General features: G+C 41.2%; 1 non-coding gene across 1 annotated transcript; it reads right to left on the minus strand.

Annotated features, from left to right (window-relative positions):
- Window positions 1-9846: 9846 nt before the first annotated feature.
- Window positions 9847-9926, minus strand: TRNAV-GAC. Its single transcript is given in 2 exon segments — window positions 9847-9882; window positions 9890-9926. It is a non-coding gene; the product is annotated as a tRNA-Val (tRNA).
- Window positions 9927-11347: the final 1421 nt, after the last annotated feature.

The following is an 11347-nucleotide window of genomic DNA, read 5'->3' on the forward strand; positions in this document are numbered from 1 at the left end:
TGTCTGTCAAACACTTAACAGCTTGAGGGCTTCCTTACCTAGAAGTGCCTCTGTGTAGTCATCAGCCTCAGTAGGGATTTGTCTTTAATACCATTCTGGCCTGCGCTTGAAGGGAGACTCTCGTTCACTTACTGCCATGTCAAAAGTCTGTCCTTAGTGAGGGTAAGGATCCAAGAGCCATCTGACTATTTCAAAGTTTCATATTCTGAGAATGTGGAATAGGATCAGCCCTTGCTCAGAACTGTGACAATCCGCTAGAGACAAGATTGGCTTGGCAGGTTTTTCCCCATAGCAGTGCTTTGGGGAGACTTGGGTTTTTTTTCGTTTCTTTTATAGATAAGATTTGAGTAGATGGTAGAAACCAAACCCAGAGGAACTGAATGAATTGAACACATTTAAAAAAATGGGAATCTTAGATCAAGTTATTGCTCGTGTTTGCTGTCATCTTAAAAAGTAATATACATCTTTAGTAATTTGTGTCTCTCTGCTAACAAATATTTATGTACAGGCTTTCCAGTACTTCAGCTGTTTGTAGGTCTTACCAGCTACATCTGGATGTCTCACACAGATGCAGGCATTTGTATATGTGGGTTTGGATAATATATTTCAGTGAAGTTACGCCTCATTCAAAAGCTCCAAGTTATTGTGCTTGCTGTAAAATTTGTGCTGTAGAGAGGGAAGCTGATGCAGTAAGGAAATGGGAAAGACCAGAATTTAGTTTTTCTTGTTGCTAAAATTTTGTGCAAGTTTGGATAGCGGGTGAACCAGCAGTTTCCCTTTAGAATAACAGTAATGTTTGAGCCCTTTGCCTCTTTAGGCAGATTACAATTTAATTTAGGGAGTACTTTCCTCGGTATAGGTGGTATCTAATTAGAACTTTTGATGTTCCAGTTTACTAGAGTAAAAAAAATGATTTTGAGTGTCGTCCTCTAAAAGTAGTTTTAAATTATCCACCTAGCAGCAGTTAAGGGAGCTTGAAGAAGGACAATCAACAGGTGAAAACATGAAAAATCCCTTTCTCCGACTCTGCAAGTTGCTTGTCATGAGCGGCTTTAGGAGCTAACAGGTTAAGCTTGATCATCTTTGATCAATGCTTGAATGAAAGAATGATGCTGGGAAGAGAAAATGTTTCTGGTGTTGTGAGTGGCAAGGAAGGAGCATTAGACCAATGCCTGTAACAAGGTACTTTGTGATTGGTGAATTTGGGTAGGAGGAAGAGATAATTACCAGACTGGAAAGAGGCTCTATTTAATTAGAGGAATGAGAGCTTGCTTGTAGGAAGTGCTCTGACACATTAGAATAAAATATTGGTGATCACTAACCTTTAGAGGTTAAGATAAATTCAATGTGATAGTCTGAAAACATGTAGCCAGTGCAATTCTGAAATAAAACATGTAAAACTGCAGTGGTTTGACTCTGACTGGTGGCCAGGTGTCCACCACAGCTGCTCTATCACTCCACCTTCTCAGCTAGACAGGGGAGAAAATATAACAAAGGGCCCATAATTTGAGATAAGGACAGAGAGATTACTTGCAGTTGCTGTTCTGGGCAAAATGGACGCAATTTGAGGAAATTAAATTTGTTAAGAGACAAATCAGGGAAGAGTAATGGAGAAATAAAAACAGATCTTAAAAAAATAACACCTTCCCTCCACCCCACCCTCCTCAGGCTTAACATCAGTCCCAGTTTATCCACCTCCTTCCCCTGAGCACTGCAGGGAGACAGGGAAAGGGGGTTGCAGTCAGTTCATCTGATGTTGTCTCCACCGCTGCTTCTTCCTCTGGGGGAGGACTCCTCACTCTTCCCCTGGGCCATTGTGGGATCCCTCTCACAGGAGGCAATCTTCACATGATTTCTCCAACATGAGTCCTCTCACGAAAGACAGTTCTTGACAAAGTGCCCCAACGTGAGTCTCTCTCCATAGGGCACAGTCCTTCAGGGGAAAACTGCTCCCGTGTGAGTCCCCTGCAGTGTCACAAAAGTCCTGCCAGCCAACCTGCTCCAGTGTGGGCTTCCCTCTCTCCATGGGCTACAGGCTCTGGCAGGAACTTGATCCAGCGTGGGCTTCCCACGGGGTCACAGCTCCCTTCAGGCATCCACCTGCTCTGGTGTGGGGTCCTCCCTGGGCCACAGGTGGACATCAACACCCCATCACCTCCATGGGCTGCAGGGGCAGAGCCTGCCTCACCATGGTCTTTATCATGACCCAGAGGAATCTCTGCTCTGGCTCCTGGAGCACATCCTCCTCCCCTTCTTCACTGACCTTGGTGTCTTCACATATTCTCAGTCCTCTCTCTCTCTTTCTGTGCTAGTTGTTGTGTGGGGCAGTTCTTTCTTCCCCGCTTCTTAAATATGTTTTCACAGAGGTATTCCTGTGATTACTGATAGGCTGAGCCTTGGCCAGCGGTGGGGCCGTATTTGGAACCAACTGGTGTTGGCTCTGTCAGACCTAGGTAAAACTTCTAACAGCTTGTTATAGAAGCTGCCCCTACAGCCGCCCCACCACTGGCCAGGCTCGCTCAACACAAAAACGCCTTCACATTTAAATAAACTCAGTGTTAAGCAAATTAAAGGTGAGTTGTAGAAATAAAGGCTATTGCTAAAGGTTTCACAGCTCTAGAAGTTGCTTAAGGCAAGGGGTGCTGGAGGATTTCAAAAGTTCAAAGGATCACTTCTGTGATTCTTTGTTTCTGGAAGAAATCTTTAAAGAAATTGGAAAGGTGTCTAGTATTGTTAGTGCTCTGCAAAGCCAGCTGTGAGTTGGGTATGGGTATTACCAATCCATGTGGTGGTACCTGACATAATTTTTAATGAAATGGGAAAAAAATGTGATCCTTATTAAGGGAAGCTTTAGTATAAATACTGTGTGTAGGATTCATCTTGGCAAATGCACCATTTAAAATCTGGATCCGATAGAAGCAAATATTTCAGACTTCCTCCAGGTTCCCGGATGCTGTTGGCCCCTGGGTACACTGCTGCCTCGTGTTCAGCTGGCTGCCTATCAGCACCTTCACATCCTTTTCTGCCAGGCTACTCTCCAGCCATTTATGGTGCTGCTTGGGGTGGTTGTGACCCATGTGCAGGACCCAGCACTTGGCCTACCTGAGCCTCATACAGCTGGCCTTGGCCCATCGATCTATCCTGTCCAGGTCTCTCTGTGGAGCCTTCCTACCCTCCAGCAAATCAACGTACAACTTTTCTGCAGCCTTACAGAGGGTACACTTGATTCTCTATCCCACAGCAGCCTGCATTTCCCTTTCATGGCATTTCTGTTTGCCACCAAGGGAGTCTAGATGTCTGCTCATTAGATTCCTAATCTTTGGATGGCTGATTGAAATAATTTCTAGGGTTTTGAGCAATTGGAAATTATTTTTGGGCCAAAAGAGTAGCATAAATGAGTTTGGTTTTGCCAGTGGGGAATTCTTGAATAATTCCATTTTAGTTCACTTGCAACTATTTGGAAATACGGATAGAATGTGAATACTTTGAATGGGATTTTTTTTTTTTTTTTTATTTCAAAGATTCTCTCAGTTCCTGGAGGATGTCACAGTGATGTTTCCCACCAGAAGTGAGTGCTTGCTCAGGATAGAGGAGACTTGGCCTCAGTTGTGTCTCTCAGGAGTTTTGAGCTTGCTCCCGAAAGAGCTGACTGACATACCAAAGCTGATCCCAGTGGAGATGCAGTAGAAATGCTTTTGTCAGCAGTTGTTCTTCTGAAATGCTTTGGAATTAATTTGTCTTTTGCTCATGTGATTGATTTGTCACTGCTTGGGATTCTCTGAGTGAAAGCAGAGTGAAGAAGAGGAAGATGGCTTTCCTTCTTTCAGGATAAATGTCCCATTGCCATTTGGGGAGTCTTTCACTCATGGCTTCTAGTTTTGTCTGTTCAGGTTTCCTGCAGCTGCTCCGTTTGGTCTCTGTTGTTGCTTTCCTCCTCTTCTTGTTTGTCAGTGCTTACAGAGATGGACTGCCCACAGCACCTTGTGGTTCTCTCGTACAAAGTCAAGTTAGAACAAAATGCTTTCTGTAAGGTGTCTGTGTGACATTGTTAGTATATTCTGGAGGGATGTTTGTTGCCGTTATTAGCAGCGTGGTATTGACTCTTGGTTTGTGGTGTGCTTTAGTCCCTAAATCCTTTCTGTTGCACTGCTGTGCAGCCAGTAATTGCTTCTTTTCTGGGTGGACGCTTGATAAAATGAAACTCAGTAGTAACAACTCTGGGCCACCCCTATATGTAGGAAAAACCAGTCTCAAATTGCCTCCTTTCAGGTCGTTCTGAATAACATACATGGCTAGAGACATTCATGCATACACACGGTAGTAAATGAGGAATAAGCAGCTTCATTTTTTTTTTTTTCTTCTTCATTTTTCATAGCTAAAATGGATTTCCTCGCTTGCAGTAGAAAGGATACAGGAAGTTCTCACATGTAACTTGGAACTTAATTATTTTCTTGCTCTATTTTGTTCAAGCATATAAACTCATTTTATAAATAATCCTTCCTATGCTTTAGTATTTTGATGTAGCAAGCTAGAAGCATAGATAAAATTGGTAGGATTTTTTTTTTTTCTTCCAAACCATATTTAAGAGAAGCGTGAAATAGATGGGGAACAGATTGTAAATACTAATTAGTGTCTATTCAACCAGTCCAGGATATTTTCTTGCAAATTGGAAAATCACAGAAGAGAAGGAAAATTAAGGGAATCAAAAACACTGGTATTGAATCCTGTGAGGGTGGTGGGGAGCTGAATCAGAGATTTCCCCTGTGGAAAACTTCAAACACATCAAAAAGCAAGTGACCGAATTGCATATGAATCCACAGTTAGGACGAGAAAATAACATCCTTATGTCAGGATGACCTAGCCACATTAGCAGTCAGTTGGATGCTGGTTTTATTTATCACTTCCATACTTGTTTTCTCTACTTTCTGCCTGCCTCACAGAATTAGATTTCTGAAGCGAAGGATTTGTTTTGGGACAGATCAGCTGGTGGAGAATCCCTGGCTTCTCTATACACACGGTCCCAGTGCAGGATTATTCATGTGGCTTGAAGCTTCTTCTTATTGATCGGTTTTCTCTGGACTCTTGGTTGCTGCAACTGAAGGATATGGGCCATACAAAACTGGATACTTTACTTTGGGTCTTATTGAGTAAAACCTGGTTGCTTGCAGCTTTCTGTTGATATGTCTCATGATAATGCTAGCTTGTCTTGCAGCAATAATGTTTATTTCCAGTATTTGATCCACTGTAATCCCTGCTTGTTATTCCATAGACCTTGTGTCTAAAATGTAAACACCTGTGTGAGTTTTCAGAGAACACTTCATTCTCAGTGACTGAATTATTTGTTTATAGTCCAGTGGAATAATTAAAGGGTTTTTGTTTATTTGGCCTGGAGATGGCTGTACCTAGCTATGCCTGAGACACCAACCTTTCTAAAACTGTGGTAGTCATTCTTTGAAGAAAAGTTTTACTTGAACACAATATTATTTTATGAGCTTGAACTGTAGAAAACTCCTGAAGGCAAGTTCTGTGTTCCAGTGAAATGCCTATGGGGGAAAACATGGCTGAGAAGATAAGGTTGCCCCCAGGTTGTTGTGGTTATTTGGTGAGGTTTCTTGGCTAAGGGTTGGATGTGCTTACTGCTTAATGTCTTGATGGCTTTTAGTAGCATGAAATAACAAAACCTTTAGAAGCTGAGCTAGTAGAGAGATACTGATTTTTTTCGTTTTTTTAAATTTTATTTAAAAATCTAATAATTTGCTTCCAAAAATCCATAAAATACTTTAAAATGTTTATATAATAAACCTTTCTTGTTAGTGATTTCGGGAAATTGTTCATCGTGGAGGCTTTGCAGTATGTTGCAGGCGAGGGAGCAGAGATCTGTCAGTGGAGGTTCCGGGTCTGTTCTGGTGGTGCAGGCGTTACAGTGCAAGGGCAAGAAGTGCAAGAACACAGGTTGGATGGGCTGGCTGGAGCCTGCAATGTGGTGAATTAAGGTACCATGTTCTGCCTACCAGTGGTTGAGTATTATGTTGGCAGGTGGGGAGACATTCTAGGGTTTTCCTGTGAGTTGTTTTTTTATCGATAATCAAGGGGTCTTTTGCATGCTTTAAGAACACAGCAATATGCTTTTTTAGGGAGAAGAAAACCTCAGCCTGAAGTAGCATAAGAAATGTTAGGGATTTATAGTATAAACAGATGTTAACTCGATGCTTCAGAAGCTGACTGAATGCTTGTTGGAGAAGCACTGTGCTTTCTCTTTTTTTATAGGTGCTGGCCCTTCCTAACTTATTGCACGTGATGGAATGAAATAGTGGTGGTGGACTTAACGCTGAAAGCGGAACATTTTATTCAAAGTTAAAAGTGACTGGTTGTTGGGCATATACGGAGTAAAACCTAAGCAGTCTGGAGTTTGGTTATGCTTGTTTCTTTATGGATTTAAGGGGAGAATTCTGCAGTTTTCCTGCCTGGTTCTTCCAGAGTAGTTTGGCAAGATCTGGATTTTGTTCTGATTTATATAAATGTCTTTGAACAGTAACATCTGGAGAACGTGTTCCATAATCATTACACAATAGTACATTTTGTTCATTTTCATCTTAAATAGCCAATTCTTCTCTTAAGATTTACAGTCAGGAAAAAAAAGGTTGAGAACTTGATACAACGTACTATGTCCTTTTACACTGCTTGAATCTGTGGGATATTGATATAAATTATGCAGTGTCATAGCTAAATGTAGTTTGTTTTAGTTTTGTTATAATTTTTTAAAGTATTTTGATAGTGTACCTGTTGTGAAAACAGTATCATATTTGTTTGGGACTTAAGAATATTTATGATTTTTCTTTTTATATACTGTAAGCCTGTTTGAGGGAAAGATAAGGGACATACTTTTTAATACAGAACTTGATACTCAGTACAGAGGCTAAGAAAGCCATTCTAACCCATTTTTAAGATATTTCAAGATACATTGCTGGGAAAAAAAAAGTATCTTTGAACTTCATAAAAACGGAATTTTCCATTCAGGAAATACTTGCAGTGACACATTTAAAAGTAATATTGTAGTAATATATTGTGAAGGAGGATAAAATAAAGACACACGATGGAACTGATGAACCTAACTAATATCTGCAGCCTGTATTAATATCAGGTTTGCCAGCACAGTTTGTATACCTTGTTTTAGATGTCAATCTTTACTCCTTTAGTATTTCCTAGGTGGAATATAGTGATTCCCAATTCTGTTCTATGATCAGCCTGCCCTCTGTTTCATTTATACTCATTAAGTGGGAATAACCTAGTATGTCTTCTGTTTTTTCTGCCTCTGAGGTTGGTGATAAGAGTGTGGTAATTGTCAATACGTTGGTTTACAAAGGTGCTGCAGACTTTACTACAGGGAGTATACCACTCAGTTTTTGTGGAAGTAATTTGCTAGAAGCCTAGAAGGGTCAAAAAGGTCAAGATTTCCACCCTAGACCAGTCAGTTGTCTAGGCAGCTTTGCAACAGAAGCACTTTGAGGAGCAGGTTAATCTTAACTTCATTCAGAGCTGCCGTGCAGTGAGCAGGCTGACACATCATACTATTCATTTATTATAAAAGATCTCATTTCTTATTAAATCCTCAAAGCCTGGCAAGGAGGTTTTACACTTACATGGAAGTACAATCAGTTAGATTGTAGATCAGTTTATTGATTCTTGTCATGCACATGTGTGGTGGATTGACCCTGGCTGGATGCCAGATGACCACCAAAGCTGCTCCATCACTCCCTTCCTCAGCTGGACAAGGGAGGAAAGAATACAATGAAAGGCTTGTGGATTAAGGTAAGGATGAGGAGATCACTCAGCAATTACTGTTACAAGTAAAATAGACTTGACTTGGGGAAATTAGTTTAATTTGTTACCAATCAAATCAGAGCAGAATAAAGAGAAATAAAAACTCAAGAACACCTTCCTCCCACCCCTCCTTTCTTCCTATGCTTAAGTTTTCTTCTGATTTTCTCTACCTCCTCTCACCCAGCAGTGCAGGGGAATGGGAGGTGGGGGTTGTGGTCAGTTCATCACACTTTGTTTCTGCTACTCCTTCCTCCTCAGGAGGACTTCTCACACAGGAGGGAGTCTGCCATGGACTCCGGGGGTCTGTCAGGGGTCTGTTCCAGTTTGGGAGTCCCACGGGGTCACAGCCTCCAGACATCCACCTTCTCTGGTGTGGGATCCTCTATGGGGTGACTGTGGACATCTGCTCCACTGTTAACTTCCATGGGCTGCAGGGGGACAGCCTGCCTCACCATGGTCTTCAGCATGGACTGCAGAGTGGTCTCTGCTCCAGGTGCCTGGAACATCTCCTCTCCCTTCTTCTTCAGTGACCCTGCATAGTTGTTTCACATATTCTCACTCCTCTCCAGCTACACTTGCTCTTGTGCATCAACTTTTTCTTAAATATGTTATGACAGAGGCGCTCCCACATTGCTGACAGGCTTGGCCTGGGCCAGCAGTGGGTTTGTCTTGGAGCTGGCTGGCATTGGCTCTATCGGATATGGGGAAGCTTCTCACAGAAGCCACCCTTGCTGCCAGAGCCTTGCCATGCAAACCCAGTACAACGTGTGTGTCTGAAGGGACAGGCATGGTGAGAAGTGAGATTCATAGGATGTTTTTCCTTACTGCAGATTACTGGTCATTCAGAACTTTGTTCCTGAGTGCTTGTTTAGCAGCATTAAATCCTTGCTGTTTTGTTGAGAATACTTGCTTCACAAGTTAGAGTAGATCTAGCATGCTTTAATTTACTATAAAATATTTCTACAATACTGATACTGAACAGTGTGAGAGACAGTGCCTTGTATTTGACAGTTTTGCTTATTCCTTGCTTTGTCATCCAGATAGCGCACCCAGCCTATTACAGCCGAATTTTCATTAACATATTCAATACTTAGCATTGATAACTCTTTGGTATTTTCCTGTTGGATCTTTTGTCATGTTGTGTAATTTTGCAGATAGTCTCAGAATTCATGAAACTGATCTAAGCTGCTTAAATAAAGCTGATAATATATTATCCCTCGGTTATACTCTCATAAGTGTTCGGTAGCGTAGGGTGGGTGTTCTATCATCTGGTGTAGTTTTGCACATTTAACTTTATAGTCAGTTATGCTTTTCTACAAGTGTGCTTCTCATACAGCAGATTTTTTTGTGGTTGGGCAAGTAATGTTATTAATCATAGCTGGAGGAACACTTGAATGCCTTGGAGCAGTTAGGCATCGTGCTTTTTTTCTGCAGGCTGATATAACTGGATACGTGAGGCAGATGATCAGAAGCAATTCAGTGTGGAGTGGGCTCCCTGCATAGTCATCAGTAAAAAGAAAATCTGGAGAGCAAATCTGCCACTTTGATGTGTGCTGCTTATTGAGTATTTTTCTAGCAGTATGGAGCTGAATCAGTACTATTTTATCAATGTCATGAAATGCTTCTATCAGCAGGACAGGTACAGACATAAAAAGTTTGAGCAGTCAGCATATAACCCTGCTTGGTGCTGTTAATGAATTATAGAATAATATGGGCTGGAAGGAAAAGACCCTGAAGGTCACCTGGTCCAAACCACTACTTAATGTAAAGCCAGTTTAGGTTGGTTGTGGTTTTGTCTAGGTGAGTTTTGACTATGTCCAAGGAAGATGCTTGTGAAACCTCTCTGAGTAGCTTGTTCTAGCATTCAACTACTGTCACGGTGGAGTTATTTTTATCTTACAATAATCATAGAATCATATCATAGAATCATAGAATGGCCTAGGCTGGAAGGGACCTTAGAGATCATCTAGTCCAACCTCCCTGTCATGGGCAGGGACACCTCTCGACTAGACCAGGCAACACATGGGGACCAAGCGGGAATCGAACCCGCGACCTCGGTGTTGGTCATTGTCAGCACCGCGCTCAAACCACTGAGCTATCCGGCCCCCTAAACAGTTTCCCTTTTTTACATCATTCTTTCACCTGTACTACTGCTTGGCTGGTTTTCCATCATAAAAGAATTAAATGACATGCAAGTTTACTGACATTCAAACTATGCCACAGTTGTGCATTCATCTTCCCTGATCCCTCTGGTTCCCCCTTCTTTCCTGAAGATAATTGGATAATATATTTTAATAGTGATGGTTTATTCTTTAGCTTTTGGTGGGATGCTAGCTTGCTGCAAATGACAGGAAATCTGAAGTGAGAGAGACAGCCAGAAAAACAAGTTTTGCTTATTTGCTTTAGGAAGGTAGAGCTGTTTATAAGTATTTTTTTCTGGATGCTCCCTCATCCAGAGGGTTATAAGCCTGACAACTGATTAAATGCTTAATGCTTCATTTATGCTTTAAACAACTGAAAATATTTACTTAGTTCTACTAGAAAGCAAGTTTCCTTTCCTTCCTAATCTGCAGTTCAGTAACTGCACAGATGATGAGAATTTGTAGATAACTGAGGTGGTTGCTCCCCATCCATGGTAACGTTTTCTTTGTAGTTCAGCGGTTCTCCTAACTGGTACCGTTTGGGCTTTTTGAGACTGAGGATTAAATGAAAATGGAATAAACATGCTTTTCTCCTAATGGAGTTTTTGGAAGAAGACTGCATTGTCCTGAGCAAGAGAATGATGTGTTGAGAATGCTGTGAGCTACAAGTGCTAGTTCAAATATTCATGTTTATTCAAATGTATGAATGCCTTGGAATTAGTAACTGGAGGAGACTTAAAAGGAAAACTTACCCTTCAGCTGTTTTTAATTTCCAATTTACTTGAATAACTCTTCTGAAGTGTTGGTCATGTCAGTGGAATAGATGATAAACTGGTGAGGAATTCTTGTTCTTAGCAGTTACCTGTCAGAAGAGATGTCCTTTTCTTTAGGCAATACTGTGGTGATTAGTGCTTCAGAAGGGTACATTTTTTGTGTGCAATTGATTTGTTTTTTTGTGTGTTTTTTTTTTTCTTTTTTTCCCCAAATGAAGCTTAATTAAGGCTTCTCTAAACAAGTGACACTGATTAAGAAAGACTTACCTGTCATTTGACTTTTATAAAACCTCTGTCTGGAATAACAAGTTGGGTCCTTCGTTGCAGAGTGGCAGCGGATTTTGCAGCGGTAGGAAAGGAAGCAGATAATTTAGTTTAGTGCGTGCAAATCTCCTTTCTGAGTGTCAGAGAAAGGGAAGATAAAAAGTGCTGCTAATTGTAAAATAGAGCTTAAAAGGGGCTGGGGGACCAACAAAGTCTGAATGCTGGATGTTTTTTTAAAATTATGTTAAGGAACAGAATTAGTAGACTTCTGTATATGTACATCTATGAAAATCCTACGTGTTCTAGGATTAGCACAGATCTTTAAAGGAAGGACTGATTTGAAATCAG

This window comes from Apaloderma vittatum, unplaced genomic scaffold (assembly GCF_000703405.1).
Source record: "Apaloderma vittatum isolate BGI_N311 unplaced genomic scaffold, ASM70340v1 scaffold13236, whole genome shotgun sequence".
NCBI classification, from domain to species: Eukaryota; Metazoa; Chordata; class Aves; order Trogoniformes; family Trogonidae; genus Apaloderma; species Apaloderma vittatum.